The sequence below is a fragment of the Stegostoma tigrinum genome, chromosome 6 (assembly GCF_030684315.1).
Source record: "Stegostoma tigrinum isolate sSteTig4 chromosome 6, sSteTig4.hap1, whole genome shotgun sequence".
NCBI lineage: Eukaryota > Metazoa > Chordata > Chondrichthyes > Orectolobiformes > Stegostomatidae > Stegostoma > Stegostoma tigrinum.
The window spans coordinates 114,763,933-114,769,932 of record NC_081359.1 but is presented as its reverse complement, the minus strand read 5'-3'; the positions used below and the strand labels follow the sequence as shown (position 1 = coordinate 114,769,932).

The following is a 6,000-nucleotide window of genomic DNA, read 5'->3' as shown; positions in this document are numbered from 1 at the left end:
GGCTTTTGACAAGTTTTCTTGTGGTAGGCTCATCCAGAAAATTGAGATGCTTGGGAGCCACAGTGGCTTGGCCTCTTAGATTCAGAATTGATTTGCTCATAGAAGACAGAGGGTAATGGTGGAAAGGGGTTTCTCTGACTGGAGGTCCATGACTAGTGGTGTTCTGTAGGGATTCGTATTGAGGCCTCTGCAGTTTGTGATATATATAAATGATTTGGATGAAAATGTAGTAGGTTTTGTAAGTTAGCAGACAATGCGAAGATCGATGAAGTTGTGCATAGTGGAGAACGCAGTCAAAAGATACCACAGGGTATAGGTCAGTTGCAGATATGGGCGGAGAAATGAAGATGGAGTTTAAACCCAGTAAGTGTGAGGTACTGCACTTTAGGAGATCAAATGTTAAGGAAAAGTACACAGTTAATGGCAAGATCGTGAACAGCACTGAAGTACAGAGGGATCTTGGGATTCAAGTTCATAGCTCCATGAAAGTGACCACACAAGTAAATAGGGTAGTAAAGAAGCCATATGGCATGTTTGTCTTTATTGGTCAGGAAATTGAGTACAAGATTCAGAATGTTATTTTGCAGCTTCTGGTGGCCACATTACAGGAAGGATGTGGAGGCTTTGGAGACGGTGCAGAAGAGGTTTACTAGGAGCACAATGCCAGAGGTAGTGGTGAAGGCAGATAAAATAGGGCCATTTAAGGGACTTTTGGAAAAACACTTAAATATGCAAAGGATGGAAGGATACCAACCAAGCGATAAGCTTAATTTGCTATCATGTTAGGCTCACCATTGGGGGCCAAAAGGCCCAGTCCTGTGCTGCACTGTTCTATGGTCTATGTCTCCACTTTGAGATTCTTTCTGTCTCTCTGTTTTAGGGTTTTCTTTTCTCTCTCCGACTTCAAGGTCTCACTCTGTCTGTTTTAGCATTTTTTCACTCTGTTTTTAGGGGTCTCTTTTTTTCTCTCTCTGTTTTAGTGATCCTGCTCTCTTTCTCTCTCTCTCTCTGTTTTAGTGATCTCGCTCTCTTTCTCTCTCTCTATGTTTTAGTGATCCTGCTCCCGTTCTCCCTCTCTCTGTTTTAGTGATCTCGCTCTCTTTCTCTCTCTCTGTTTTAGTGATCTTGCTCTCTTTCTCCCTCTCTCTATTTTAGGGGTCTCGCTCTCTTTCTCCCTCTCTCTATTTTAGTGATCTTGCTCTCTTTCTCCCTCTCTCTATTTTAGGGGTCTCACTCTCTTTCTCCCTCTCTGTTTTAGTGATCTCGCTCTCTTTCTCTCTCTATGTTTTAGCGATCTCACTCTCTCTCTCTCTGTTTTAGTGGTCTCACTCTCTTTCTCTCTATGTTTTCGTGATCTCTCTCTCGGCCTGTTTTAGGGGTCTCGCTCTCTTTCTCCCTCTCTCTGTTTTGGCGATCTCACTCTCTCTCTCTCTCTGTTTTAGGGGTCTCACTCTCTTTCTCTCTATGTTTTCGTGATCTCTCTCTCTCTCTCTGTTTTCGGGGTCTCTCTCTCTCTCTCTCTCTCTGTTTTAGGGGTCTCTCTCTGTCTCTGTTTTAGGGGTCTCGCTCTCTTTCTCTGTCTCTCCGTTTTAGCGTTCTCTCCCTGTCTCTCTCTCTCTCTCTGTTTTAGGGGTCTCTCTCTTTCTCTCTATGTTTTCGTGATCTCTCTCTCTCTCTCTTTCTCTCTGTTTTAGGGGTCTCTCTCTCTGTCTCTCTGTTTTAGGGGTCGCGCTCTCTTTCTCTGTCTCTCCGTTTTAGCGTTCTCTCCCTCTCTCTCTCTCTCTGTCAGGGGGTGGTGCTGACGTGTTGAGCTCAGGCTGCGCGGCTGAGGAGCGGCTCCGGATCCCAGTCTCAGTCCTGCTCCCGGTCTCGGTCCGGGGATGTAAACCGCCCGTTCCCGGTGCTCCGCTGGTTTCACGCCCTCAGGATTGCGGCCCCGAGTCCGGAATCTGAATTCGGGAGAAATTGGAGCGAGAGAAGGATCAAACCGGACCGGGGTGAGTGCGATAGAGGGAAATGTGAAGAAAAGAGAACGGAGAGATGGAGAAAAAGCCGGAGGGAAAGAAAGACGGAGAGGAAGAAGGAGGGAAAGATATTAAAAAAAACCTTAAACAGAGAGAGGCAAAGATAAAGGGGGAGGGAAGGGCTCGGAATGGAGAAATGCAGGATCGGGTAAACAGAAGGGGCAAAATTCCAGAGACAGGGAATGGGAGACGAGGGCAATGAGACAGGGAGAATAGGATAGGGGGAGCGAGACAGGGAGAAAGGGAGAGGGAGAATGGGACGGAGGAGAACAGAAAGAGGAAGATAAAGAGTGGCAAGAATCAAGTGGGAGATGGGAAAGTGGAGGCTAGAGAGAGAGAGTGTGTGTGTGTGAGAGAGAGAGAGAGAGCACCTGGAGAAGGGGAAGGGCATTGGGATCGGGGCAGGGGCCGGGGGCACGGGTTTGGGGACAAGTTGTCAAGAGGCAGGCGATTCAGCCCCTCGGGCTGGTGCTGGGGACCGTGCTCTTTTGACATTAATGACCTGGGTTCCAGTGGGAGAATCGGTGCCATTTTCCGGAGCCAGAATGATGCCAATGGGCTGGAGCCAGCTGCTAAAACTGAAGATAGGGAAGCGTGAAGATAGAGATTCTGAGGAAGAACAATGAAAAGAGACAATAGAAACTGAAGAGTCCAGTCCCGGAACCTGGAGGTGTTGGCGGAAAGCTCATTGGCAGGATTTTGTGAGGAGGCTGTGGAAAAGTGATGCAGGAATAGAGGATAAGTGTGATGTCAGATCTTTATAAAAGGTTAGTTATTCGTCGCATTCCTGTGAAAATGACACAGAAGTCGACATTACTCTGGCATTGTGAGGTGTGAGCAGCACAAGCAGAGAATCAGAAACTGAGAGATTTAAGGAACTGACAAAAGTGGCCAGTACCGTCAACAAATGTGAGGTCATGCACTGTGGACCAGAAAAGGATAAAACAGAATCAACTCTCAGTAGCAAAAATCTAAAAACAGACGAGGTTCAAAAATTCTTGAGGCCAGTGGTGCAGGATTGGGGGTAAAAAGAACTAGATCATTCAAATGTTATGGACAGAGAAATTACCCAAAATGGCCAGTGCAATGCTGGTCTTTACAAGTCGGACTAGAACATGGGAAAGCAGAGGACAGGAGTCCTGCTTTGGTTTTACAAAGCACTGGTAAACTATACCCTGAATCACTTGGAGCAGTTCTTGAGTCCCAACATTAGGGAGGGAATATTAGCCATGAAAGGAGTGCAGTGAAGATTCACCAGAATCATAGTGAGACACAAAGGTGATATTACAAGGAGTGATTGTATAAATTAGGACTGCATTTCCTGGAATTCTGGATGACGGTTGATTTGATTTGAAATTGTCAAAATAATTTCCCTCCACAAATGGGAATTCATTTTCAATCAATTGTTAATTTTAAAGCTGAGATTGATACAATTATTTTGACCAGGGGAATTAAAGGTATGGAGCAAAGGAAATATTGAAGAACATAAGAAATAGAAGCAGAAGTTGATCATTTGGCCCACCGCACCATTCAGTAAGGTCAGAATACATGGTCACTAGACCTGAAACATTAACTCTGTTTCTTCCTTCGCAGATGCTGCCAGACCTGCTGAGCTTTTCCAGTAAATTTGTTTTTGTTCCTGATTTACTGCATCCGCAGTTCTTTTGGTTTTTGTTCTTGTTTTTAAATGTCTTTGCCATTAAGACCAATATGCCTTTTGCCCTCTTCATTGCTTGCTGCATGTATATGCTAACTTTACAACTTTCTTGACAAAGTATACAAAATGTCCTCTGAAAGACATTTCAAAGTTTTCTTCCTTTTAAAAATATTTTATCTTCTTATTATCAGAGGTATTATCATGCCCTCACACGTACCCGTGATATACTATCTGTCGCTCACTGTACCTGTCAATATCTATCTACAGACTTTTAAATCATTATTATAATTGTCATTCCTAACCCTAACCCATCTTCACTGCTCATCCAAGTATTTTTAAAGATTGTGAGGCTTCCTCCCTCAATTAGTCTCTAAGACTGTGCATTCCAGAACCCCACAACCATCTGTGTCAAAAGCATTTTCCTCAAGTCCCCTTTAAAATTCCTGTATTTCACTTTAAAATTATGCCTCCTTGTTACTGACCCTTCAACAAAAAGGAACAGCTGCTTTCTATTCATCTTGTCCGAGTCCCTCATAATCTTATACACCTCTGAGGCCCCCCTCAGCCTTCTCTGCATTCCTCCACTGCAATCATATCCTTCTTATAGTGCAGTGACCAGAACTGTACACTATGCCAACATAACCTCTTTGCTCTTATAATCTATGTGTTGACTGAAAGAGGCAAGTGCCTGTATACCTTCATAACTGCTCTGTTAATCTGCCACACTACCTTCAACGATGTGTGAGTGAAGACCCCAGTATCATCCTGTTCCTTTGAACTTCCTAGTGTTTTGCCATTCATTGAATGACAAACTTGTATTAATTCTCCCAAAACGCGTCACATCATATATTTCAGGGTTAAATCCATCTGCCACTGACTTTTTTTTTCTTTATTCATTCACAGGATGAGGGCATTGCTGGCCAGGCAGCATTTATTGTCCATCCCTAATTACCCAGAGGGCAGTTAAGAGTCAACCACAGTGCTGTGGGCCTGGAGTTACATGTAGGCGAGACCAAGTAAGGATGACAGTTTCCTTCCCTAAAGGGCATTAGTGAACCAAATGGGATTTCCCTGATAATCGACAGTGGATTCATGGTTGTCATTAGACTTTTAATTCCAGATATTTATTAAATTCAAATTCCACTATCTGGCATGGTGGGATTCGAACCGAGGTCCCCAGAACATTAACTGAGCCTGTCGAAAAACAGGCCAGCAATAATACCACTTGGCTATCGCCTCCCCATCATATGTCCTTCTGACCAATCTCTCTATAACATCCTGTAACTTAAGGGCTTCCTCCTCACTAAAATCCCCCAGCCAACCTTTGTATAATCCATAAACCACCCAGCGCTGATCCCTGTGGTACACTATTGCACGCTGGGCTTCTGTCACACAAACAGCCTTCTGCCACAGTCCTCTGATTCCTGTCACGAAGCAAATTTTGATCTTTCTTCCCAAGTTACCTTGGATACCCTGTCAAAATTCTTACTGGAATCCATATAAACCACATTAGCTGCCCTATCCTCATCTATACATGTGGTCACCTCCTCAAAAAATTCAGTCAGATTTGTTAAGCTTGACCTTCCTTTGACAAAGCCATGAAGACTATCCCTGATGAAACCTTGCCCCTAAATAGAGATTAATTCTGTCCTACAGGATTTTTTGAAATAGTTTCCCTACTACTGATGTCAAACTCACTGGTCTGTAATTCTTTGGTTCATCTCTACCACCCTTATTGTACAGTGGAACCACATTCACTGCCTTCTAGTCCTCAAGGCCCTCCTCTCTGTCCAGAGAGCAATTAAAAGGCATGCAGCATGCTTTCCTTCATCAGACGGAGTATTGAGTACAAGAGTTGGCAGGTCATGTTATGGTTGTATAGGACTTTGGTTTGACCACATTTGGAATATTGTGTACAGTTCTGGTCGCCACATTACCCAAAGGACTTTGGAGAGGGTGCAGATAAGGTTCACCAGGATGTTGCCTGGTAAGGAGGGTGCTAGCTATCAAGAGAGGTTGAGTAGATTAGGATTACTTGCGTTAGAAAGACGTAGGTTGAGGGGGGAGCTGATTGAGGTCTACAAAATCATGAGAGGTATAGACAGAGTGGATAGCAAGAAGCTTTTTCCCAGAGTGGGGGACTCAATTACTAGGGGTCACAATTTCAAAGTGAGAGGGGAAGACTTTAAGGGAGATATGCGTGGCAAGTTCTTTACGCAGAGGGTGGTGGGTACCTGGAACATGTTGCCAGTGGAGGTGGTAGAGGTGGGCACAATAGCATCTCTTAAGATGCATCTAGACAGATACATGAATGGGCAG

The 6,000-nt window shown here is 44.3% G+C and overlaps 1 protein-coding gene across 2 annotated transcripts in view; it reads left to right on the top strand.

Annotated features, from left to right (window-relative positions):
• The first annotated feature begins 1,834 nt into the window (after positions 1-1,834).
• LOC125453604 (protocadherin-16-like) overlaps positions 1,835-6,000 on the top strand; it is a 344,257-nt gene continuing 340,091 nt past the window's right edge. For both annotated transcript variants that reach the window (XM_059646911.1, XM_059646910.1), the window contains exon 1: positions 1,835-1,997. The gene's annotated coding sequence lies outside the window, so the exon portion shown is untranslated. The remainder of the gene's footprint in view (positions 1,998-6,000) is intronic.